Source organism: Canis lupus, chromosome 24, assembly GCF_011100685.1.
Source record: "Canis lupus familiaris isolate Mischka breed German Shepherd chromosome 24, alternate assembly UU_Cfam_GSD_1.0, whole genome shotgun sequence".
Taxonomy (NCBI): Eukaryota; Metazoa; Chordata; class Mammalia; order Carnivora; family Canidae; genus Canis; species Canis lupus.
The window spans coordinates 29,313,657-29,341,035 of NC_049245.1; the positions used below are offsets into that span (position 1 = coordinate 29,313,657).

At 50.8% G+C, this 27,379-nt stretch overlaps 1 long non-coding RNA gene across 2 annotated transcripts in view; it reads right to left on the reverse strand.

The window, feature by feature from the left end:
• LOC102152253 overlaps window positions 1-27,379 on the reverse strand; it is a 111,228-nt gene extending 83,849 nt beyond the window's left edge. For both annotated transcript variants that reach the window (XR_005377854.1, XR_005377852.1), the window contains exon 1: window positions 27,253-27,379. This is a non-coding gene — a long non-coding RNA (uncharacterized LOC102152253). The remainder of the gene's footprint in view (window positions 1-27,252) is intronic.

The following is a 27,379-nucleotide window of genomic DNA, read 5'->3' on the forward strand; positions in this document are numbered from 1 at the left end:
CGGGATAATATGTGGGGAGAAGGTCTCATAAATGGCAGAGTGCTGGTCATTCACTCTTGCACAAATGTCCGTTGAGTGCCTGTGACGTGTCCTGGCAGGTGCTGGGGATGGGTGAAGGAGGCCCAGACCTGGACGTAGTTTCCGGCAGCCCTTAGGAAGGAAGGCCAACCTGCGACCAGGAGATCCTAGGTCTGGTGTGACAAGAACAGCAATAAAAGTTTCCACAAAGGAGGACAAAGGAGGGAGTCATTAGCTACCTGGGAGGTCAAGCAGGCTTCCTGGAGGAAGGGGAGCTAGCATTGGTACTGCAAGGATGAACAGGCATGAGTGTGAGCAAGGCACTTATTCCCTAGTTAGAGAGTGAGCAAGTCTGGGGCCACACAAGCAGGGGTGGACGCATCGAGTGCACAGGCCCTCTGAGGACAGCAATCTGAGAAGCCTTTGTTTGAACCAAGAGGAGGATAAGCTGTCCAAAAGGGGAGCCCACTAAAGGACAAGGAGGACATGAGCTGGGGAGGGCCAGACCCAGCTGGGAAGCGAAGGGGGCAGGCCATGTTGCCTGGGTTCCTGAATGTCCCTCAGTCCACAGTAAATCCGGGTCTGGCTGTTCAAGTCTCTCTGTCGGGCCCAGCCGGGATGCTCAGTTCTGGGCTGGGTTACAGGACTCGGTCTGGGATGGCCAATCTAAGCACCATAGGACCCTGCCTCACGTCCTCCTCCTTCGTGTCTGCTCCTGCACCCCATGCAAACTCCTCTCCCGGTGAGGTCCTGCCAAATCAGCCCTTTTCTGTAGAAAGCAAACCCCACCCACCTACTCCAAATCCCACCCCCCTCCCTAGCCCCGCAAGCATCCTATCACACCCCCCCCACTTACTGTCACCAGGACCTAGTGCGAGTCACAGGGGAAGCCCCTGGCTGACATCCACCCCAGGAAGCCACATTAGCAACTTCATTAATCAGGGTCAGGTTTGCGCTTCTATTGTCTGCTGTAACCATTTGTTTATTTCAACCTTGGCGACAGCCCCAGTTTATTACAACTCTTAGTGCCAGACACGGAAGACAATATACTCGCCTTTCACGGGCAAGTAGGAATGATAGTCTTGCATTTTGTAGCAAGAGACTCATCTTACTCGAACACACCAAAAATATCAGATAATGTTTAAAAGGGAATGCAAATCCATCAATACATATAATACATACATGAATATCTTTCACCCACAAAGAAACAGGAATTAAAATAAAAAAGGAATCACAGTCTATCCTATGGCAAACAAAATTATAAACAGTAATACCTAATGCTGGTGAGGTTGCCCTGAAATTGCTAAACAGGCAAACTTCGCTGGAGGCAAAGTAAATTAGAACAGGCTTTATGGAAAGTAAATTGGAAAATATGTATCACAAACCACAAAAATGTTCCTACCCTGAGACCCACTGATTCCACTTCTGGGAATTTATCCTAAGGAAATGAGACCAATAAAGAGAAACACTCTGTGGAAAAAGAAACCTGTTCATTAAAGCGTTATTTAGAAGAGGGAAAAATTGAAAGTAAAATTGAACACCAATTTCATGAAATAATAGGGATCCATTAATAGGATAATCCGTAAGGCTGGAGCGGCAGGCAAAGGTGCTTTTAGACTGTGAGTGAGAAAGCCACATTCAACGTCTCCAGTTTATTATCAACACCAGCAGTACATGCTCTGGGTTAACATAAAAGTCACTGCACTTGCAATGCTGGGCTGGTAGCCTGATGGGAAGGATTTTTTTTTCCCTCGTTCTCTAAATTTTCAGTTGGGTCGTATATTGGTTTTATAGTTTCTTTTAACCGGAGCTAACAAATAATCACGCTTCACAAAAGAACCACAAACAGGGCTTAATTAGACGGCATGGCTTTCACAAGACCCTCTGCCTGTCTGGGCCCCACTTCCGTCTTCCTTAAGATCATCTGCCCCATAAATATCATGTGGGAAATAGGCAGACCTGGGAAGGCTTTTAAAATCTTTGAATCAAGAGTTGTGAGGAAGAATGGATTTGTGGAAAACACTGGTGAGAGATCGTTGAATACTTAATACCCATCCAGAACCACCCTGCTGGGCGGATGGTATTATCCCCATTTTACAGCGGGGACAACTGAGGCTCGGATGCCGTGGAGACCTAACCAAGAACAACACGGGTGGTAAGGAGTAGAGCTGGGACTGACTCACACCCAGACCCCTCTGTTCCATTGTCTCTGTTTTTTATTGCCTTGTTCCTCCATCCATGTTGATGACTTTTCTCAAAAGAAACTGATTCTTTAAAAGAAGTTGGAAGTTGCAGCCTGAAGGGAACTCAAGGCGGCCCATTCAGCGGCCAAGGGAGGACTTGGAAGTAGGACACAGGGGTTGGCTGATTTTGCTTGAAAGAGGACCTGCACAGCCAGTGGCTGCAAAACCCACTGGGTCCAAGCATTCCAGAGGAAGGCAACCACGTTCCCAAGAATGTACATCGGCAACCACAGAGATAGGCCTCAGAGAAGAAAGAAGGGCTGGGGGGGGCCCCAATTGGCTCCCAATGATGTCATGCCCCCACCCAGAATGCCTGTAAAAACGGCCTGCCCTGGAGTAACTTTACGGGGGCCTCAGTGTCTGCACCCTCTCTCCTGGGCAGCCAGGCCGGCGTGACGGCTCCTGTTGGCTGGCACCCCACCCGCCCCCCTCACGTCCCCAGCCTCCCTGCCCCGGGCCTCTTGCAGCCTGTAATTACCCACAGTACTGGCTTTATGGGCTCCTGGAGATGGGGGACCAGGCGGCAAGAGGAAGTTCCTTGAAAGGGACCCAGGAATCGTTTCAATGCCCCCCCACACACACACATACACACACCCGAGGGGGGTGCTAGGGGAGCAGTCCAGGCGGCCCCCCTGATGCCAGGCCTCCACACACCCTCCCCAGCTCCCAGGCCCTCTCTAACTGGCCCTGGCTGCACACACACACCCCCTGCCAACCAGCACTCAGCGGGTCCCCAGGGACAACATACAGATTGCTCCCTGTGGCCTCCAAGTCTCTGTGTGGTCTGGGATCCGCCTCACCTCTCTCAGCTCCCCGGCCACCCCCCTTTCCTGTCACACCACCCACTGGCCCCGAACCTCCCCAGATGCCAGTGCCTCTGCCTGAAACACTTAACCCTCCCTTCTCTGCTCACCCTCCTTAGCTGGCTCCCTCCCACTCACCCTTGATGCCTCAGTTTACATTTCTCTTCCTTCGGGGCTCTTTTTTGGACCTCAGTCCCAGCCCAGCCAGGTGAGCTGCCCCTCTTCTGGGCTCACAGAGTCCCCCAGGTCTGTCCCATGACCTAATCGGGGAGGTGGGAGGTGAGACTGGGAATGAAGGCAGCCGCTGGGAAAGGGGAACTCACCCCTACAGGGAGCGGAGGGTTCCAGTGGGGCAGTCCTGGCTGAGCTGCCTCCCCTGGGGGAGGGAGCCGGGTGTCCACCAGGTGACCTCCAGCCAGTCCCATTTTTCCTTGTTTGGGGCCCTCCCCCATCCCAGACCCTCCACCCACCCTGCCCTGCGCTTGCCTCTTCCCTGCTGCCCTGTTGGGGCTCAGCACAGAACCTGGCATGCAGGCACATTGGGCGGGTCAGAACCGCGTCCTGCTGAGGGTCCCGCAGCCCAGCGGTGCTTCAGGGGTCCTATCGATAGAACAACTTGCCTTATTATCAGCATTGGCCAGAGATTCCAAGGGGCAGTCCTGCCCCTGTTGGGTCCTTAGGCAAGGACAATAGTGAGCAGAGCTAGGGGCCTGGGTTCAAATCCCAGCTCTGCCAACGACTACATGGCCTTGGGCCAGTTGCATAACCAACCCCTCTGTGCTTCACTTTCCTCAACCGTAATAATCCCCGAAGATCTGCATAACGATTAGCATTGAGACAAGGTTCAAATGAAATAATGCATGTAAGATGCTTGGTCATCGTGAAAATAATTCCTGCCTCCTTAGCTTGTGAGGGGCTGCCTGGATCCAAACAGTGATTCCTACTGAGCAACCAAGAGAACCTGGATCCTGAACCCTGGAGGCCCCCTGCTGTGAGCACCTGCTCAATGCTAAGCAAGGCTAGAGGCCTCACGCACACCCAACCCTCAGCAGCACTGCCAGCTTCACGCAGTTTGAACACCCCCAGTGACAGGACACTCACTACTCCACAGGCGAACTGTGCTGCTTGTCAGACAGCTCTAAATGGCTAATATCTGGTCAAGTTCTGCCTCTCAGTGAGCATGGAGCTCTTTGGCCCACAAGAGTACCCTGGAGACTTGAGGGAATAATCTGCCTCATAGGCCTCTGTGTCCCACAGCGAGGAGAGTGCCCACCCCCATGGCTCTGAAGTCTTTCCCCCTCCCTCCCCTGGATGGATCCCAGTGGAATTCAGTGAGAATCACCCCTGGTGGCGGGGGGATGGAGGGGGGAGCTTCTAATGTGCACAGAACACCATGTATCTCTGCCATGCTCAGGACACTTTGTTTCCATCCACATAGTCAGGAGTTTTATTCATATTTTGGCAGCTCTGATGCCATGTGGCCCTGGACAAACCACCATGTGGCTTCTGTGAGTCTCAGTGTCTGTCTATAAAGTGCAGTAATACAGAGACATGTCTCATAAAGCTGTTGGTTACATGCTTCATGAACAACCCTGAGCACAGTACTGGAGGGGTGGTAGGTAGCATGAGAAGCCAGCTGAGAGCCCTAACTGTGCCTTATTCACAGGAGTTCTTATCAAACGGGCTTTTTCCTTCTCTGGTCATTCTCAAAGACTTCAGGAGGCTCTTAGATGTAACTGAATCGGTGAGCAATATGTGAACTAAGACAGGACCAAAGGAGACCTCCGCCAAGACCCAGGGCCCACCGAGCACCATGCTGTGGGAGTACCCACATACACACCCCACCCCTCCTTCTCCCCCGTCCCTGGGTATGGATGTCCCAAGGCCTGACAGCTCTGTTGTGTTCATCTCTGTATCTCCAGATCCTTGCAGAGCGATTGGCCCAAGAACATACGTTGAATTCACTTCTACTCGTGGATGAGGGGAAGCTTGTACGGTATTATTCTCACTGTCATTTACGTACAAAAGCATCCATGAAACCAAAGAGCAGTTGCTGTTGACCGCAGACCATACACTAGAGCCTCCTCCATCAGCTCACTAAATTCTCACTGCAGCACCAGCCTGAGGAAGTGACAGTACTTACTTCTGGCTTTCAGCTGGGAAAATGGAAACTCAGGAAAGTTAAGTGACAACAGCAGGATTTGAACTCAGGCCTGTGCAGGTTCAAGCCCCTTTCTTCCTCTGCCTGACAGATTTCAAAGTGTTTCTCTGATGCAAAGTTGCGTGGGAGACATACGTGGTCATCTACCTCACCATCTGCTCATGGGCCCAACCCCCAAGTCTGCCATGGTATTGTGGTTTTCAAACATGGCCATAATTTCTCTGACACTACTCTCAATGAAATGTAGAGTCTGTGCTACCTCCCCTTGAAACAGGGACCTGTGACCACTTTGATCAATAGAATATTGCTGAAGTGACATCATCTGATTTCCTAGGCTGTGTCATATGCCATACAACTCCCACTTTATTTAAATATTCTTATAGTCCTAAGCCACCCTTAAGAAATCAGAATCTCCTGCTCCATTTTGAAATGAAATTATTTTTTTTTATTTTTATTTTTTTTTTAAATTTATGATAGTCACAGAGAGAGAGAGAGAGAGAGGCAGAGACATAGGCAGAGGGAGAAGCAGGCTCTATGCACCAGGAGCCTGACGTGGGATTCGATCCTGGGTCTCCAGGATCGTGCCCCGGGCCAAAGGCAGGCGCTAAACCACTGCGCCACCCAAGGATCCCCTCCTGCTCCATTTTGGAGCAGGAGTTCTCACTCCCTGCCAACATGTCAGACTCTACTTCTTTGGGGTGAGAGGCACCATAACCTGAGAGGTCCCCAAGAGTGTGAGAAGTCCTGGAAGGACATGAGGAAGACAGCATGTTGGTCAGATTGGAACTCAAGACAAAATGAGTTTGGGGGTGACTCCAGAAATGACTAAGGCTGGTACACAGCAGGTGCATAAGAAATATGTATAGAACCTAAACCTGAAATGTCCACATATTCTTCTCCACCCAACCCAAGAATTTGGTAGAAAAATTTGGTAGAACAAAGCTTGGAGTCTTGTTCCTCCTGCCAACCAGCCAGACCCTGGTACAGATTGAAAAACTGAGGCCTAGAGACAAGAAGGGATATGTACCAGATCTGGCTTATACTTGAGGTTGAGGCAAGAACCCATGCGTCCAGGCACTCCGTCTGCCCCTCCACCCCCGCAGAATGGGGCAGGAGTCCTGAGTGACCAGCTGGCCACATCCAGACCTGAAGCCAAACACTGTTCACATGCACTGCTATTTGCTCAAGGGGGCGGGTGCATGGCCCTCTGGCCACATGTCAGGCATTGGTGTGTGAATGGCCACACAGGCGCAGGAGTGGGGGTGGGATGGGCTGTCCCCAGGGATTCTGAGAAATTGGGTGAAAGTGTACCGTATCTTGGGCCGCAGCTGCCTCGGGTCAGAGATTGGGCACACCCTGCCCCAGGGCATCGCTGCCCTGAGATCTGGATTCCAGATCTGGGAATCCTGGACTTCTGGCACTCTTTCTTGTCCCTAGCACCAGCCCACTCAGAGGTGGAAGATGGTCCTGAGGCTTGGAAAAGCCTGTGTGGTCAGGTCAGGCCAGGTCTGACTGCGTGTATGCACGGGCGTGTGTCAGTGTGTGTCAGAGAGAGCCCCAGAGACAGGCATAAAGAGCAACACAATCATCCTCAGTTTATTGTCACCTCTTCTGTGCCCAGGGGAAGAGAGAGTGAATGGGAACCTCCCCTACCCCAAGAAGGAGCTCAGAGTCCAGTGAGGGAGCTGGGGCCTGGGCAAAATCTACAAGCACCTGCTAGGCAGCAACAGCCAAGCTGTGACTTCTAATTGAATCTGCACAACAACCTGCTGAGGAAGGGGATAGTACCCATGTCATAGCTGAGGACAGGCTAATGGACGTGCCTACAGGAAGTTCTACAAGAAGCAGGCGCCAGACTCACTTTGCTCACCATTTAATTCCCAGTGATTGGCACACGAGAGGCAGATGCCCAGTAAATCTTTGTTGAGTGAGCGAGTGAGTGGGTGAATGAAGGGTCAAAGGCAAGCCTAGAATGCAGATCTGCCTCCTGCAGAGACCCAGGAGCTCCTTGACATGTCCACATGCAAACTGCTCTAAGAGAAGGTGTTGCAAAGCAGCATGGGAGCACAGCTCCCAAGGGGTCAGGGATGACGACACCGAAAATAAGAACATTTGACTAATGTTCTGAAGTGTAGATAGGAGTTTTCTAGGCTGACCACGCATTCCCCAAATATTTAATAAGCACCTGTTGCATGCCTGGCACCCTTCTGGGAGTTTGGGATCCATCAATAAAGGATATAAGATTTCTGCCCTCCTGGGACTTACATCCAAGAGGAGCAGAGAGAGCGGGAACCATAGGCAGAAGGAACCACACAGGTGGAAGTGGGAGGCATATCTTGGGGGTGCAGAATATGGGGTTCACTGGGTGGGGAGGTTGAAGGGAGCCCTGAAAAGACAAGGCTCAAGCAATGAGCAGGGGTTCAGAAGGTTCTGGGGGCTTGAGAGCAGAAGGGAATGAGGGAAGGGTTTTTTCAACTCATTGACCTAGTGTCTTTGTGCCAATGGTTATTTTTTTTTCTTAGTTTATCTGTCTTTCCCCTAATTTAAGCCACAGATCCCAACCGTGGAAAACCCAGGGCTCCAGAAATTTTTAGTGTCATCCAAGAGAAAAGGAAATTATTTTTGCTCACTATTCAGCTTTTCATATTTTATATTGATTTCGATATTGAAAAATATTTATTTCCACATCTAAAGCTGGAATCTTTATGTCAGGTACCCAAACTCCAGCTTGGGTGGGTAGTTGCTTATAAAATATGTGACATGTTTTAATTTCTTTAAATCAATCAATCAATCATTCATGATGTCTTTGGCAGCAATAAGATAGAAAACAGGCTTTTATTTTATTAGGAAGCTGAGCTTGTCAACATTTCAAATGGGAGGTTGCCTGACCTCCGTTTCTGCAGATTGTTGGAGAAAAGTGAACACAGACAACTCCAGGGCTGAATTTGAATGTGGCTCTGTGGAGAGGGTTGGGCAGAGGGTCTTGGGTCCAAGTGGGACCCAGGGGGCACAAGGGGTGGGGGGGAGGGGAGAGCAGGAAGGGGGGAGAGGGCGGGACTAAGCTTGGGGCAGCTCCTCTGCAGTGAGCAGAAATCCAGGAGAAGATAGCTGACCTCCACTGGGTCCAGATCTGGGCTGCCTGCCCAGACCAGGAAGACCATTCCAAGGATCCAGTAGCAAACAGGGAGTTGAGAGAGATGGAAGGAAAAGAGACTTAGGCAGGAACCATAAGGGTCTCTGTAATCCAAGAATGGGGAGTGGGATGATGGGAGTACAGATGTGAATGGGGTAGGGACCAGGGCCTGCAGAGGCTGAGGAACATGCAGCAGCCAAATAATTAGGGACCAGGCCAGAACCTAATCCATAGCAGGTACTCAGTAAAAATCTATTAAAAGAATGGTTTTGAAGGGTACCTGGGTGGCTCAGCAGTTGAGAGACTGCCTTTGGCTCAGGTCATGATCCAAGGGTGTTGGGATCGAGTCCCACATCAGGCTCCCCGTCGGAAGCTTGCTTCTCCCTCCGCCTATGTCTCTGCCTCTCTCTGTGTCTCTCATGACTAAATAAATAAAATATTTAAAAATAAAAAAACAAAGAATGGTTTTGAATACCAGGCTAATGGCTTTTTTTTTATAGCTTTGATAAGTTGGATGCTTTTATGTGCTCAGAGGTAACCTAGCTAAAGGCCCCTCATCCATTCATTATGTCACTTTACAAAAGAGGAAACTGAGGCCCAGTGAAGCTAAGTGGCTTAGCTGGGGTCCCAAAGCTGGCAAGTGCTAGAATCAGGGCTGAAATCCAGTGCAGTGTGAATCCAGAGAACCTAACTCTTTGTCCCCTAGTACTTTGTCCTATAGGAGGAGGAAGTGCCAAGACGAGGCTACATCATGACTTTCATGTGACCTAAGAACTTTTGCTTTAATGGACTCCCACTTCCATAACAATATATTAGAACTGTGTTGGTATGAAGAAAAATGTAATCCAGGCTGAATTATATTCATCTTTTTTTCATCTGAATTTAAAGAAATTCAGGCTCCCTGCATGGAGCCTGCTTCTCCCTCTGCCTGTGTCTCTGCCTCTCTTTCTCTCTGTCTCTCATGAATAAACAAATAATTTTTAAAATCTTAAAAAAAAATAGTCCCCTGAATTTAAAGAAATAAAAATATATCCACGGGACTCCCAAAAGCATCACGGGGGCCCCAGGCACACACTAGCTGCTGTGCCTGAGGGATGGGGCATAAATCCTGGGCAAAGATGCTTCAGGCATGTGATCTCTATGCCTAAGAAAGCAGTTGGTCCCCTTGCAAACTAAGCAAAGACACTTCCTAGGGTGTAGACCTGGAAGCCAAGCAGAAGGTCAGGAGAATAGTCTCACAGCACGTGCCAGAGCCTGCAGGACATCTTCCAGACCTTGAGACATTCTCACCTCCAGGTGGACTGTCAAGAGGGAAAAGCTCAATCATGGAGGGGACTTGGACCAGGCGGATTTTGTGCACAAAGAGAAACAACAGGAAAATCCAGGCTGCCCCAGGCCCCAGCCCCGCCCTTCCCCCAGCACGGCAGGTGGAGAGATGCTGAGCTGCCCTCTGCCCTCCGCCCTCGCCCTCGACTGGCTTCCTGGATCTGTCTCCCTGGGAGGAGCTGGGGCCCCATGGTGACCTTTGGCATCTCTGATCTGTCTTCCCTCCCCAGCCCCACCCCCATCCCTCTGGAGCTCCTGGGCAGGAACAGTCCACACCCTGAGGAGGGGGTTCCAGGGCCTGCCCCGCCCACTCTCACCACCACCCCCAGCCTCCTTCGGCCTCTACATGTCTCTTCTGGAAACTGAAACCATCCGTCCTGGGGCTTCCTGACAATCCCCCAGCCCAGCCCCAGTCCTCAGCTTTCTGAAAAAAATGTGAATAATTTTCTATTTAATTTGTGCCAGGCTCTGTGCTAAACACTATATTTATTCAATGCCCTGAACAACTCCACAAAGTAGGTGGTATCACTGCCACATGATGGAGTCCAACGGGTCTGGGGACTTGCTCAGGGTCACACAGCAGTAAGTGGCCTGGTCAGGGTTCAAACCTGCCAAGCTGGCTCTGGAGCCCTGAGTTCTCCAAGCACCAGGCCCCGGCTACTGTCCCAGTTAGATTCCTCTATGTCTCCTTATTCCCCAGTCCCGAGCCTGACTCTCATGGCTGTCTGACCCTGGCTGTCCACATCCTGTAAGGGCTCCCACTGCTGCCCCCTGCCTCGCCATGACATCGGGCTCTCTCCCACCGTTCAGAGCCATCGTTCAGAGCCATCAGTGATCTTTCTAACCCCCCTCCCTGTCATTTCTCAACCTGGAGCAGATAGAGGAGGTTCTCTAGCAATTGAACACAGCATTGTGACAGACTGGCCTGATTCTGACCGCCACCTTGGCCCTTGGGTCCCATCGTGTGACCTTGGACAAGGTGACCCTGCGTCACCTTACCTTTTCTGAGCATTGATGTCCTTAACAGTAAACTTGGAGCCACAAGGCCTACCTCATACCCTTGTCATGAGAATTCACTGAGAAAGAAGACATAGAGTGACAGGCAGAGTGGGAATTCAGGGGATGTTCACCACTACCTACCCCCATCTGTGTACCCTGCAAACCTCAGCGCAAACATCACCTCTTCTGTGATGCCTTCTGGGAGTCCCTGGTCTGTGAGCTCTGGGAGGATCTGAGTCTTCTCTGGACCCCAGCCTAAAACACAGGGCTGGTGGTGTTGTGGTGCTTGTTGGAAGGAGGAAATTGTTGGAAAGAGGGAAGAAAGAAGGAAGGAAAAAAGGAAGGAAGGAAGGAAGGGAGGGAGGGAGGGGGAAGGGAGGGAGGAGACAGAAGGAAATGCGTCAGAAGAAGGTGGTAGGGGGTTGGTAATGGGACTGGACTTGGAGAAACAGTGAAAAAATAACTTGGGCTTTAATGATTTTGTTAATTAGGCCCAAAATGACTGGAGGCAAGAAGAAAGGCGACTGCATTTAACCTAATTACCCAGTACCCAGTGCTGTGTAACAACCCCATCATTGTTCAGGGTCCCCATGCGTGGACCCCATGCCGCTCTGGCCCCCTCTCCCAAGGCCCACCAGACTCAGAGCTCCAGACATTGCTCACTGGGTTGAGTGGGGAGCCCCAGGACGCAGAGCAGGCCTCAAACCCCCACCAGGTGGGCTCCCTGGGATTCGGGGCTTCTCAAAGTGGTTTGCCTCCCTCATTATATAGCAGGCCCTGTGCTGAGCCAGGGAAGCAGATTTCGTCCTTCTCCTGGGATTGGAGTTGGGAGAGGATGGGAAGTGGGGAAATCAGGCCAGGTCAGGAGTGAGCCCGGCCCTCCTCCTCCTTCTCCTTGTCCCTACCCTCCTCATTCCCAGCCCCCTTCTTGTCATCAGTGCTCCCCTCCCACACTCCTCCTCTCCAGCCCGCTGCTCCCCATCCCTCCTTCCTGTCCACCCTCCCCTCCCCCTTCCAGCTCTCCATCCCTTCCCAGGGAGTCCTGGTAATAACAGCCTCCAAACCAGCCCGACAGGTTCCAGGGGACCAGCCCTGCCCCAGAGGCAGGTAAGGAGGTGGAGGGGTGACCCCCCAGCTGCTGGCTGCCTGAAAACACTAATTAACTCTTCAGTCCACTGGCTTGTTCAGCCAGCCCGTTCTGTGGCCTGGGGTGGGGGTGGGAGGTAGAGAGGAAGATGGACACCATGGAAGCAGGGTCAGTGTTTCCAGACCCCACCGTCCAGGAACACCAACCACGGATGCAGCTTCTGAGAGCTCTCTCCTGGGACTCAACAGGTCTGCAGAAGTCTGCCAAGCCAGACACATTGACTCACATTTAATTACACATTGAACCAATCATCTGGTTGAAATGAGTGAAGTTTCATAAAGGAGATGCAAAATCCGGGGGGGGGGGGCAGAATTAGCAAGTTTTTTTCTTATCAATAACATTGTTTGAAGCTTGGACCTGAAAACAATCCACGAAAAATCCCTTTGAGAGGGAATTTCCAGACTCTGTTTTCTCTGCCTCATGCTCCCTGGCCAGTGATAGGAGAGGGGGAAGGAAGGAGACTGGCCTTAGAAGTGTGAAGTGAGTGTGTGATTCTGAGTGTGAATGCAAGGGGATGTGTGTGTGTGTGTGTGTGTGTGTGTGTGTGTGTGTGCATATAAATGTAAGCCAGATAGCTTGGGTTCAAATCCCAGCTCCATCCCTTCTTAGCTGTGTGACCCTGGGCAAGTTATTGAACCTCTCTGTGACTTGGCTTCCCCACCTGTAAAATGGACACATGAAGCATAACCTACCTGCCTCCTAGACCTGTCATGAAAACGGAAGGAATTCATAAATGTAAAGCAAAGTACACATGGTGGGTGTGATTTAAGTGTTTGCTGTATCAGTATTGGTAGTATTAGTAGTAATAGTATGATCATTACTATGATGATTACTTACAGCCACGCCTGGACCCACCAGCACTTAACTCGAGTAGTACTGACTGTGTATGTGTGTGGGGGTGGGGGGGCGGGTGGGAGTGTGTGTGTATGTGTGCATATGATATGACCAAAGAAGGACTCTGGATGAATAAATGGATCTTCCTGGATGAATGGTGAGTGAATATTACAGTTTTAATCACAGCTCTGTAGATCGGAAGTTTGACACTAAAGCAAGGTGCCTGCAGAAAGCTCTAGGAGAGAATCTACCTCCTTTGCTTTTCCAGTTTGTAGAGGCTGCCTGCACTCCCTGGTTCACACCCCCTTCCTCCTCTTCCCAAGCCTGCTTCCCTCCTCAAATCTCCCTCTGCTCAGGGCCAAGAAAGGTTCTTCACCTTTAAGAAGCGCTGTGATGACTTTTGCCCCACCCAGGTAATGCAAGGCAATCTCCCCATCTCAAGGTCATTAACCCTAATCATATCTGCAAAGTCCTTTCTTCCATAGTAAGATAACATATTCACAGGTTCCGGGGATTTGGACACAGACCTGGTAGGGATCATTCTGCCCCCAATAAACAGGAGAAGGCTCTGTGTTGCAACTGAATCACACCAGTAAGTGTCTGTCTTCTGTCTTCCGCTTGGCTCCTAGAGCCCTGGGTACTATAAGAGGCTGGAGGTAGGCAGGCTGGCAATGGGCAAGCTGCTGCTCTCATGTTCAAGAGCCTCCCAGCTAAGGTTCTCAGATCCCACATCTGGCCAGGTTTGGGCAACTCCTCTCAGATCTGAAAGGACAGCAAGGTATGGATGAGGCTCTGCCCCTGCCCTGCTGTGTGTCCATCAGGGCAACACTTCCTGTCTGAACCTCAAATTTTCTCATCTGTAAAGCGTTCTGAGGACTGTGCACTATGGCACATGAAGCTCTCAGGACAGTGTTAGGCATACAGCAAAGGCTCAGTTGGCATCTTATATCCTAGGGACAAGAAGGTCGGGCTCATACTTACAAAAGCAGTTGGAGAACTGAGCCCCATGCTCTTTCCCACGGGCCCACGGCCTCCCGCCAAGTCAGAAGGCCAAAGTCACACACCCACAGACCCCCCGGCTTCTGGGAGCCTGACCACGGTGAGATGCCCCAAGCACCACTTTTCTTTGAAGTTTGCTGTTTAACACATTCTGTTCCAGAGACCTTCCATGGCTGTCTTTTGATAAAGAACAATGTTTCAAGCTGCAGCTCTTTGGAACACCATGCAACTGTTAAAAAGGGTGAGGTCAGACTTTGTACAGACAAGATGTCCAAAACATACTGTTAAGCAAAAGAAAAAAAGGAGTTTCATAACACTGGGTATAGGTTGGACCCATTTTTGTTTTTTAAAAAAGCATCTTGCCAAGTTTCAGAAAGCAAATGCTTTCAAGTCACAAGGGCAGAAGTGGGCAGATATGAGACTCCGGCGGGGGTGGGGGTAGTTAGACCAGGTCACGTGGCACAGGGGGACCTCCACGTAAAACATTCAAGTCCCAGTTCTCAAAGTGGACAGTCAGTTTTTGGCCCCTGGAATATGTGAAAGGGGTGTGTGTATGTGTCTGTGTGTGTATCTCTGTGTGTCTGTGTGTATCTGCATGTATATCTGTGTGTGTCTCTGCGTGTGTATGTCTGTGTCTGTGTGTCTTTGTGTGTGTCTGTGTCTCAGGGGGAGAAGTACGTTTGGTAGTCAGAGCGAAGGACACCAGGTCCTCTGTCCCTTTATTTTTTCTGTTTACATTTTGCCTTTTCTCAATCTTTTAAAACAAGCTTATACAGATATCCCAAAAGTCTTAGTACAGTTTTAAGCTTAAAAACCTATATTTCTCTAATCATAAAAAATAAAGACACAGAAGTAAATATATAATCAAATATTTGTAGAGAGATGGTACACCAGGAAAATCCGTGATTCTAACACTGCTGGGTACACCTGGTAGTGACTGACACCAGCCAAGGCTGGTCAGGAATCTGTGCTGACCTCAGGTGTGGGCAGGCCGTGGAGAAGGTCAGCAGCGTCTGGAGCCAAGACACAAATGTTGCCCAAGGCCTGTACACTCAAACAAGCACACACTCACACACACACTCATGCAGGGTTCTGCAAGCAACACCCCCCCCCCCCCCAACCTTGTGATGCATCCTTTTCGTTCTCCGCGGGCACTGGTCTAAGAGATGACAGATCTGGCATCCGTGGCTGACTCTGCCTCTTGCCAACTGAGTAGCAGCCTTGGGCATGCCATTTTTACTCTCTGAACTTTGATTTCTCCATCTGCCAAATGAGGGTAAAAGATCATGCATGAAAAAAATATCCCGTGCAGTACCTGATATGTGGTAGATACCCAATAAATAGGGTTTCTAAAGAAGAGAAATCCTAGCCTCTCCCCAGGCCCTGGCGTCCAGCCAGTAAGAGTACGTCACCAGAAATGGGCTGGCTGCCTGGAGAGAGCAGAGTCCATTGGCCTTATCAGGCCGGGCTGCCCTGGCCCCACACAGAGCTGGCCTCTGTCCTCTGACCACCTGCATCTGTCTGGTTCCAGGACCTGTGGCCACATGATCCCATGACCCTAAAACTGAGAGTCTCCACTGCCTGCCTGCGAGGAAAGCAAGACATTCCCACTTTGAAGATGGGAGCTCAGAGAGGCTATGTAACTTCTACTCGTGCATCTGCTTTCACCGATTCATTCACTGGATGTTTCAGTGAGATGCTAAGACGGACCAGGCACTGTCCAGGCCCAGGAGGAAGCAGCAGTCAACTATACCTTCAATGCCCTTGCTGTCACAGAATCGAGACCAGCTTCATGGGCACGTGACCTGTGTGGTCACACGGGACCCTGCAGCTAGAACATTGCACACAGGCAATGTTCACTTTGTTGCTCTGTTGCCACCCAAAGCTTCTCAGCTATCATTAAACAACAAATGTCTCGTGTTGTAGTAGAAGAAACTAAGTCTCAGGCAGGCTAAGCAACCACCTAGGGTCACCATGAAGTTGACAGCAGAATCGAGTCTCTGATGCCTAAAGCAGGATCCTGCCTGCACTCACCCCCTCCCTGACCGAAATCTCTCCGGGCACATGACAGTCCACCAGAGAAATTTCCCTCCAGCCCCAGAACCAGCAATGCCTATATTTCTCCTGAGCAGAGGGTCTGTTTGTGTTTCCTTGAGGAGCACTATAGGTCTCAAAGGTGATCTTTTTTCCCTCTTCCCACTGGCCACCAGGAAGCCCGGAGTCACTTCAGGGGCCCATCCCACATGACTTTATATCCTATGGGATCCATAATGTCACTTCTGTTCACTCTCACCCTTCTACCCTGCTTTTACTCTCTGCCTCCTTTTGTTTTTACGGATTTGTCATACGGTTTGGCTCACCCTATTATACCCAGCCCCAATAAGCCATCTGAAACCTTTTCAGCATTCTCTGCATGTCTGCTTCACCTCCTGCTCTCAGAAGAGAGCCTGTCTCTGGCTCCTCACGCACAAGACCCAGGCGATGCTGCCCGAGCTCCCCGTCTTCTCACTCAAGCTCCACCACACTCTGATCAGCAGCCCAGTAACCAAATTCTAATTTCCCAGGAAGTAAATGCTTGTTGGCCCCGCTCGGGTCAGGTGTCCACTCCCGGCTCAAGCAGCCGTGTCCACGGGCTGGCCGGTGCAGAGGAGCTCTGGATGGGGGTGCCTGGCCCAGCGGCAACGTGACACCAGGCTAAGGCTCAAATTCCTCATCAACGCCTTCAAGCCCCTCAACACCTTTGTGTAGCCTCCTCTTTCCAGTCGTAGCCACCATCCTGTGCCTCAGTCTGAAGCCAAATAAGACATCTTGCTAATCCATTTGCTATTCTGGAAACTTCCTTCACTGTTATCTTCGAGATTTCACCCAGGCTAATTACCCCCTGCCCCCAAGGCCCCTTCCTCCAGCTCTGTCTGCCCTGGTGCATGACCAATCTAAATGCTGCCTCCTCCCTCTCCTAAGCTTGCTCAGACTGCCCCACCAGGTCTTGCCCTCCTCCAGCTCCCAATCGATGTCATCTGGCTCCTTCTTACCCTGCACCACAAGTTCCCATAAGGCGCTGATAGCCTTCTCAGGATGCTAGACCACCAGAAGGCAGAGACCTTGAAGCAAGGAGGCAAAGCCTTGGGGGCAGGCCAGCCTCAGTTCAAATCCTAGTTCAGCCACTTAGCAGGAGGCCCTGGGCATACCCCCTCAGTCTCTTTCTGAGCTGCCACAGGGCAGCGCAGCCTCCAGTCACTCTAGGCATGGCGGGAGTGCATGGGAGTGAGGTCGGGGATGCAGAAATGTGGAGCACACAGCACTTACTGAGTGTTTGTTGAATGAATGAACGATTTGCACCTGAAGATGAGCATGTTTTCATTAATTTACACACATGTTCGACTCTCAGCCACTGGGTGGTGGCCCGTATTCCTGTTCATGGGGGCATCGGGAAGGGCAGGGTGAGGGGCCCTGACTTCTGACTCTCTAACCTGTTTCCAGTAGGTAGAGAGAGGCAGCAAGCTCACACACACACACACACACACACACACACACACAGCATGAGCAGTGACTCTACAGAAGAGACAGGCCCTGCTCATCCTCTTCCTCTCCACCAAGGAAATCAGAAGGCCCAGCTGGGGAGCAAGTCTGAGCCCCTTTAACTTCTTCAAGCCTCTGTCCATCTCCTGTCCCCCTGGGACCCTCCAAGGCCTGGAGGGTGCTGGAGAGGCAGGTAGATCCAGGCTGTATTTGCTGACAGCCTGACCTGTGTGGGTTGCTGCACTTACCAGTTAACATGCATTTCCTCATTCCCTCCTCATTGCTCTTTATTGCCCTTGCCAGATCAATATAATTGCACCCATGCTGCAAACGAGGGAAGTGGGGCTCAGAACGATCACCTGATCCCCAGTTAGTTGCCCCTTCACCCAGATGGCAGTGTCAGAGCTTCAGACCAGAAATGTCAGCCTGCAGAAGTTGGGCCTTGCCCATGTGACAGGGTGAGGACCCTCCCCAGCCCCAGTGAGAATCCCCTGCCTGGGTCAGAGGTAGAAGGCTGGCCCTAGTCCCCCTGAGGCTGAGATAGGAGAACCTTTACAAGAAGGCAAAAGTGAAGAGCAATCAGCTGTTCAGAGCCCAGGAAGCTGGGCCAGCCAGGCTCTTGCATCCATCCTGGCCGGGAAGGAGCCAATCGTCATCTCAGGAGGCAAACTGTGGGGTGGAGGGCCAGTTGCTCACCTACCACCCAGCATGCCTTGAAAGGAACAGGCCATAGGTGACAGTGCTTTGTGAACAGAAGGGCCAAGGGGTGGGAGGGGGAAGCAGCAGTGGGGCAGCACTCGAATTCAGGGCCATGTGCTACCCTGGATGATGCCTGGAGACTTCATCAAGCCTTTCTCAAAGGTTTGACATAGAGTGACTTAGAAGTCTCCTGATTAGCAAATTCACCTCTGGAGGAGCAAGTGGGTATCAACAAGGGCCCATAAGGCAATGATCACAACAGAGAAGATGATAATGATGATGATGGTGGTGGTGGTGGTGGTCGTAGTGGTCATGAGCTAACACACACAGCACTACCTATCTACCAGGCACGGTTCTAAGCACTCTATGACACACCCTGTGAGGCATGTACACGTATCATCATCCCATTTTACAGATGAAGAAACCAAGACAGGGAGCAGTTAAGTAACTTGTCCCAAATTACACAGCTAGAGCGTGCTGGATCTGGCATTCTGGTTTCAGAGTCTGCACACCTACCTACAATGGTACTAATTAGATTTAAAGTACAATGAAAAAAAGCCATCACTATTTATCAAGCACCTACTATGCATCAGGAAACTGAGCCAGGCACCCCACAGGCACAAGAGAGATTTAACTCTGACATGATTATAGTTCCGTTCCGCTGATATAAAATCTGAAACCTTGAGGTAGAAGAAGCAAGCTCTCCAGTACTGCAGGGCCGAGGAGTGCAGAGGGGCAGCTGGCACACCGAGGAGGCCTGACTCCGGGTCCTCCATCTGCCCCACAGAGGCACACTGTGCTCCTGTGACTGTACACACATGTGCACCAGGACACACTCACTCCACACAGGCTTGTGGAAACACAAATTCTAAAAGCCCAACTGTGTTGTCACCAAGTTAGGGACCCAAGCTCTTGGCCTAAGGACTCAAGATGTTCTCTCCAAAAAGTGGTTCCCTAGGTGGGCAGCAAGTTTGCATTGCGACCATGCCAGAAAATGCTGGCAAGTCCTTGTCAGTCAAAGCTCCCTGGGTTCTGAGCATCTGGAAAGAGCCGGTGGGGGTGAGAATATTCGCACTCAGGGCTGAAACTCCAGCTTCTTTCCCACAGTATGTTCACAGCTGTAAATCCCACTTCCCAGGAGCTCCGGCTGGGGTTTGCACACCGCCTTCCAGGGCCTTCCCTGCCAATCAATTTCATGTGAATTCAGCCAGAGGAACTGGTTAGACCTGCCTGACAGTCTCCCAGCTGCAATGCGGGAGTCTGGGCTTGCGGCTAAGTCTATCCTTCCAAGTCGCTTCTGGGAGCATTTCCTGAAGTCCCACCTCCTTTGCAGCCCTCTCTTGAGCTTACATCTTCCTGGGGTGACAGAGACCAGCCATGCCCACCATAATCACAGCAGCCAGCACTCACTGCACTCCACCAGCCATCAGGCATCACTGACAGGCTGCATCCCCACACATCCCTCCTGCAGCCAGAAGAAGAGGGCAACAGACTCCCCACTTAGCAGAGAGGCGAGGTGAATGTCCTAAGTGACCACAGTCAGGAAGAGGAGGGGCTGGGTCTACACCCAGGTCCACCTGGCTCTGCCACCTGAACTTCTTCTAGGCCCCCACTCCAGCTCCAGTGAGGATTTCAGAAAGAAGACAGTGTCTTCCTTTTGGCATCCATGGCCTAGAAATGATTGAGAAAGAGATGAGGTGGAGAGGAGGGGACTATGGGTGGCAGAGAACTACATGGGGCAACTGCTCAGGCCAAGGTGTGGAGGCTGGAGATCCCAAGGTAGGTTCTAGAGTTGGTGTGGCCAGAGCACAGGACATGAAGAATGGAGGGGCAAGGGCTTATGGTACAAGACCCTGGAGGCCAGGTCAAAGAATTTGGAATGGGCCCTGGATGTGATGAGTAGCCATAGATGGTTTCTGAGCAGGACTAGTGGCCAGTATCTCAGAAAAATTAATTTGAAAGCAACTCTCTCCTCATCCCCCCACCAAAAAAATTATAAGTATGTATGGTGACAGATGTTCACTAGACTTACTATAGTGATCATTTTGTAATATATACAAATACTGAATCATTATATTGTACACCTGAAACTAATATAAAGTTATGTGTTAATTTTACTTCAATAAAAAGATTAAAAAAAAAAAAAGGAATATCCCCAGTGGAGCACAGGTGGCTCAAAAGGATGGTGCAGGGTGGTCTGGAGGAGTGGGGGGTGCTGTCCTCTCAGAGTCAAGTTTCCACTGAATAAAATTCTAGAAACATTTTTCAGCCAGTTACAAATTCTACTTCACCCATCATCCAGCCCCCAGGCCCAAGAGTATTAGAGTCAAAAGCACAGACTCTGCATTAGACAGCCCGCATTTGAATCCCAGCACTGCCACTTACTAGCTGTGCAACCTTGGACAAGTTGTTCAACCTCTCTGTGATAATTCCAGTTTCCTCATCCAGCAAATGGGGATAGCGCTATCCCCCCTGGCTCACAGAGTAAGTGTAAGGGTTCCATGAATTAATAGTTGAGAAACGCTTAACTGCTAGGCATATGGAAAGGTCGCATAAGGAGCTGAGAGGCCAGAGCCCCTGGTCTACCTCTCAAAGATGGAAGCAGGAGGAGTCTGATGTAGTATGTTCCCAGTGATCCCATTCTGGGTCCCACTACTCACCAAGTGCGTTTACTACCAACGAACCATCACTTTAAAAATACGCCCTGGCAGCATGCCAAGAACCAACTTCAGGCTCCCAGGTCTGTAATCCACAGAATGCATCTACCACACAGCAACAATTTTAACCAGGTTCAAACTAATGCTTCTCCTCTTTGCAAGCAGGACTTCTGGACTCTCTTGGTTTTCTGGTATACTCTTCTTCCTCAGGCAAACAGAGTAAGGAAGGAGGGCCACCGGAGAGAATATGATGCAGCCGACCTTTTTTTTTGGAAATCTCCAGCAAAAGGAAAGTCTTTTAGATCTATGAAGTCCGTAATCCCACTGAGCTGTGACTTTCCTACTATATAAAAGTATAAAACCCAGGGAGAGGTCACTCTCTGCTAACTCTAAAGGAGACAGAATCGGACAGGCAGGAAAATATGGGTTCCATTTGAGGTTTTCATCTGAGGGCCAGGACAGACTCTTCCCAGGGGCCTCTGTGCTTTGCTTCTGCCCTCTGACCTTCCCTAAATCGCCTCAGGATCTGGCTCAGCATCTTGGCCTGCCGAAGCCACGGTTTAGGTGGAACTGAAATTTGGAACACTGCTCTCTTCCGGAGCAAAGACAAACTAGTGGGCTGTTGATTTTGCCAATAAGACAGTGACGAGACCAGAGGTAAGTTTTTGGAGGAGGACCCTGGCAGTCTGAGAGGGGCCAGTCTGGGGTGGGGCCTGGAAGGCAAGTTTATGAGACTCTGGGAACTGACCCAGAACGAAGTGGGGACATTCCAAACGAAGGTGCGGTGGTGGAAAAAGCCAGAAGCATGCATCACAGAAGGGATATGAAAGCAGATCTGGCCCCAAGAAATCGGCTTATTTCTCAAGAACTAGAACACGGACTTGGAGGAGCTCACTTGCCAGTGGTATCAGCTGCCACCTGAACACACACTCTCTCCCAGCTTCGCTTGGAAACAGGAGCCCTCTGACTCTATTTACCTAGCTGTCAAATGGCCCTGATGCCTCATCCCTTCCAGCGTGAGGTAAAGAACCAAAAGTCATGAAGAAGGCAAAGGAGTGGGGTGGGGTCGGGGGCTGTTCACAGATGTGTTTCCATTTCCCAGCCCCGATTATGCACAAGAAATGTCCTCGGGAACCGCGTCAACCTCTCTTCATCTGCGTGCCACTTTTAGAAAGCCTCTTCCTGCATCAATGAAACACAAAGCAGGAGCTTGGGGAAGGTTGATTTTGACTTGAGGACACTGAATACAATCTTTTCTGGATGTTTACCAAGTGTGTTTACCAAGCAGCCTGCTCTCCAAACCCTAGCAATTGCTTAAAACAAGAAAGCTGTTGATTTGTGGAGTGTTTTCTTTTTAAAAAAAATCGTCACAAATGTTAGATTTAGAGACATTATTTCTTTTTAAAAATAACTTGTCAAGGGGACAAAGTATTTAGGAGGCTTTCTTCTCAGCACAGAAAGCAACAGAGAAGAGGAGCTTTTTTTTTCTGCCTGAGATTAGAGTGTGGGGGGGGTTGTGGATAAATTGAGGAAGGGAGGGTGGTCAGAAACAGGAGGCAAGCTGGTTCCTTCCCTGCCCCCTGAATCACAACCAGACTCATCTCTGATCCACTCACCCCTGGCTTTTTCTCTTCAAAGACCCACAAAGAATCTAAGGAGAAACAATGATACTGCCCCCCCCTCCGACCTTCCTCTCTACCATCCCACCCCAGGGCTTCCCAACCTGCCTCTCACGTCAGACTAGATATCTGGATGTGTCCCAAAGTGTACCACTGAGGGATACAAGATTTTGGGGGATGATATGCAAACAATCTTTTTTTTTTAAATTAGCGGTTTGTATTTTAAGGAATATCAAAAAACTAGATAGATATAGATGATAGATAGATAATAGATAGATCATAGATAGACAGAGATAGATAAGATATGATAGACAAATAGCCAGGACCTTCAAGCCATGCTTCGGCAGAAATTACCCCTTTCCTCTTTAAATACATTTTACTCAACACATAGTCATTCAACCAATTACTGGATTATTGGGGTCTTACCAAGTGCCAGGTACCACTCATGTAGGAACATTAGTGAACAAAACAGCCATCAGACACGGACCTCACAGAACTCATGCACTGGCAGGAAAAAGCAGGAAGTAAGCAATAGATGAATAAATAATCCAGTGCTCCAAGGTGATTAGCACTATGAAGGGGGTGGGGCAGGAGGAGAGAAGACTAGGAACAGCAGAGCAGAATAAGGCTGATCAGAAGGGTCCAGGGGGCAGCCCTGGAGGCTCAGTGGTTTAGTGCCTGCTTTGGCCCAGGGCGTGATCCTGGAGTCCCCGGATCGAGTCCCGCGTCGGGCTCCCTGCATGGAGCCTGCTCCTCTCTCTGCCTCTCTCTCTGTGTCTCTCAAGAATAAATAAATAAAATCCTTAAAAAGGGGGGGGGGTGCCCAGGGAGGGAACAGGATGCTACATCAGGTAGGCTGGTCAGGTGAGATAGATTTGAGCAAGGAGGTAAAGGGGGTGAGGGAGGTTGCCGCGGCTTTATCTGGGGGAAGATGACTCTGGTAGAGGGAAGAGCTCAAGCACACATCCTATGCAAAGAGAATAATCAGCTTATTCCAGAAAGAAATTTAGACCCAGAATGTTCTTCTCCTACCCATTTGACTTGAGTAATGCCTATTCAGGCTTCATATCTTAGTACAAATATCACCTCCTCCAGGAAGCCCTCCCCGACCACTCTTTCCCCAGTCTCTGTCCGCTTCATTGTAGTATAGATGCTCTCAGAGGTCCAGCTTGCTTTCTCCTTTTGAAACTGTACACCGATTCATTTAAGAGCTAACTTTCGCTAGCTCTCCTGCTAGACTGTAAAGTCCATGAGGATTTGTTCACTGGGATGATTTTGGGTTTTGCTCACCGTTATATTGCCAACATCTAGCACAATGCCTGGCACATGGAAGAAACAACAAATATTTGTTCGGTGATTGAATGAATAGTCTTGGGTGGCAGGACTGGAAGCAGAGTTTTCACCGAACATAGGATCACAGTAGCTGTGGCGAAGTGGGACCGTAGGCCCCTGGGACCCAAAGTTTAGGTGAGTCAGAGCAGCGACAGAAGCTGGAGGCCCGGCCGTGGCAAACCTGGATCGGCCGGGGAGCCCCACCTCGCTCTTGCTCCCACGTGCTGTCTGGATAACTTCTGGCTTCACGGGAGGAAGCAAGTCTCAGATAATGACAAAGCTTTTGCTCCCCCTTCAACTCTGCACCTGCAGAAGCAGCCGCATTGAAATGCTTCCTTTTGAAGCTCGCAGAAGAATCCTGGGAGTGGGGACCAACCTAAGCACGTTTGCTGGGATGTCTGAGTAGGCGCGGAGAGGGCCATGTGCACCAGCACGTATGTGATCACCCTCATAGAGCAAGTCCGATCGCACAGCCGGGATCTGACAGGTAACACGCAGCAGCTGCGTGATTTACAGGGACTGATGGGGCGAGCTCTCCTCTCTCACTTTGAGATCCTGAGTGCTTCATATAAATATTTATGGGAGCCTGGGCCTCCATTAACCCCGCCGGTGCCACATTTCACTCGTTACACGGTTCTTGTGTGTGAATGAATGTGAGGGCCAGTGTTCAACACACAATGCACGTACGTCTGTGCATGTGAGCATACAAAGATGGGCATGGACCCATGTGCATTTTGTGAGAGTTCATACATACATAATCATTGTGGTTCAGTGTAAGTGTAAATCCACACAGGTATATGCATAAGTGTGCACATTTTGCACATGCTGTGTGAGACGGCATATATATATAGCAGATAAGTACATGTGGGTTTAAGTGTGTGTACCTTCATGCCTGCCTCTGTGCACATAAACATGAGTTGCATGCGTGTTTATGCATGTGTCTGTATCTATGTGCTGGTCCAACGTTTCCACACCACACCAGAAACAGCTATGGTTAAACTAAGGATAATTCCATCAAAACTGCCTCACCTAGAGGCTGCTGCTTCTGGAGACACTTGCTCTGCTGATTATGATCCATTTACTGAAAAGTTCAACTGAGAACAGATGAAAGGTGAGGGGTCTGTTAATTAATTATGAAAAGCACCAGTATCCCAAGCTAGCAACACCCAAGTCGGCCTCCCCCACCCCACACATACACACACACACACACACACACACACACACCAGGACCACCCTAAGCTGCTGGCTTCTCTGTGAGATTGAAACAGGAGACAGAGTTTCCCTCCAACCCCCTTGTCACATTTGTCCTGCTGGATCTCCAAGTGCCCACTGCCCATCTCTGTGTCTGGGCAGGAAGTCTCATGGATGGAGAACAGTAATCACACCCCCAAGAAATGACTACCCCATGCAAGGGGAATTAGAAAGGAATTTTCCCCAAGTTCCCCGTCTCCCCAGGTGTTTCAGATAAGAGATTGTGAACTTGGTGGAGTTTGGTGCCAAAAAAAACAAATTTTGATATCAGATAGGACGGCACTCAAATTTTAGATCCTCCACGGGGTGACCCTGGAGGTGCCTACTCTGGGCCTACCTATCCATCTCGGATCTACATGGACAATAATAATCCACATATCAGAGTTCAGTGAAACGTCATGACAGGACTAACCTCATGATTTGACCACACCTCTTGTGCTCTGTGACCTGGTTGCCCCTGGTCAGTGGAAAGGGACATATGTACCAGGCTCCAGCTCCCAGGACATAAAAGAGGGAAGATGTAAGCCCTGTGTTGAGAAGTGAAGTCCCTTTGCTGCCCACTCAGGGAAAGCAGAGCTGAGTCCCCAGATCCATCCTGGCCCAGGGGCACCACCTTGGTGGGAAACAGGTGCAGGTAACCCTGGCAGGGTCAAGGCAGTGAAAGCGACATCAGGAGAAACAAGGGGACCTGAAAAGTGAGCTCCTGATTCCCGATGGAGGTCACAGGCCAGGCCCCATGCCTGCCTTGCTCTCTCCAGCTCTGAAAGGAGCAAAGAGCACCCTCCAGGTTTCCCCTCCCTCACCCCCACCACCATCTATTTACTGGAAGGAGTGCAAACCCTAGTAAAATGCAGAGCTCAATTCTACAAGGGAAAGCGTGGCAACATAAATTTTGAATTTGTGCACTTCTGCCCCCTTCTCACACTGAAACTGACTTCTCAGAAAGTACCAGGCCTCCTCCTATTGCCTCAGCCGGCCTCAGTGGCTGTCCACCCGGCCCCCCCCCACCTCACCACCACCCCCCCCCAGCCTAAGGACAGGATCCTCCTTTTGATACAAATAAAAGAGAATGTGTAACAAGCAGCTGTTATTTAATAGGAAAACAACTTCACATGCAAAGAATGCAGAAGGGCAGCTAACACGGAGTTGTGCTTCGGAACAAACCCCTATCAATAATTTAGGTGGTTTTCCAAATTGGAGCGGCAACTTATCTCCAGCATTTAATTTCTTGGAAGTGAGAACAGCAAACTCTGATTCTCTTATCTAAACGCATCTTTTAGGATAATACGTGCAGCACAATGGAGAAGGGCATTAAGATAGTAGGAGGATCCATGGAAAAGGCATGTAGAACATGGTGCAGGTGTGCAAGGCCCAGAGAATGTGTGCTCCCCAGCTGAAAGGACTGCTCTCTGTGGCCTGGACGCCTGCTCCCTGGAGCAGAAGGGAGGAAATTCCAGCAGCAGCAGCAGCACCAACAGCAGCAGCAGAGGCAGCAGCCTTCTCTAACAGGAAGCTAGACCTCCACACCAGCGCCAGCCTGGGAAGCCTTATGGTGGCTTCTTCCGCCGACCAGGTCCAGCGTGGACCAAGGACTCTCCCTTTGCTGCGAGCTAGCATGTCTCCGGAGGGTACTGTGCTGGGCCCAAGCTTGGGAGCAGCTCTCCTAACGGGACTTTTTTTTAGAAGGGCTGCTGATGGAAAAGACTCTGTCTGCAAAAAGCACCCTTTGAGGACTTTTATTTTGGTGGGGGGAGGTGGGGCAGAGTAAACCTCTAATCCTCCCTTCCTTACATAACAAATCCAAACACTACTATCTCTGGGAGAAGAGGCCAGGCCACCAGACAGCCGCTGTATGGGGAAGGGTTACGCAAGAAGCCAGTTCTGGGTTTTCCTTTCTGAAAACAGAGGGGCTCTGAAGCGGGATTTGCATCTCTAAGCGTGCAAGGGACCCAGTGGAATCTCTAAACCCAGCTGTTTCCCCCGGGGGCCCACAGAGAAAGAACTGGAGGAGTAGGGGTGGGTGGGTGGGGGAGTGGGGGTTGGCCTGGCCTGACAGAAACTGTAGCTTTAGTGGGGTGTGGGGGGGAGCCAAAGGACCTTGCTGCTGTGCTCCTGTGTGCAGCTCCACTCTGAGCCTCGGAGGACAGGCGCAGCTGGAGTGTGGGTGGGAGGGAGGTGGGCACCCCCGACGGGAGGGGGGTTTCCACCTGCCACAAAAATGCCCAGAGACCCTGGGTCGCAGGAAGCCGGGCGGTGACCAAATGAGAGGTCTGGGTCGAGGGCCGGCGGCTTCCCCGGCTCCTGCACCCCCGGACAGCCGGGCGGCCCTCTCGCCAGCGGGACCCAGCTCTGACCACGTCAGTCCCCACCAGCCCCGCTGCCGCGGTCGTGGGGAGAGGGGAGGGCAGGCTGGGGGGTCCGTCGCAGCCCACAGGGCGGGAGCCCAGGGCAGCCGGCCGAGCCCCGGGGCTCCAGAGCCCAGGCCCAGGCCCGCGCCGCTCCCCGCACTTACCGGACACCTCGGAGCCCGCAGCCGGAGCTCCGGTGGCCAGGCTGCGCCTGGAGGAAGGGAAGAAGGGACAAGGAGCCAAGACGTGGGGACAAAGTTCTCCGAAGTGAAGAGTTTACCAGGGAAGGGC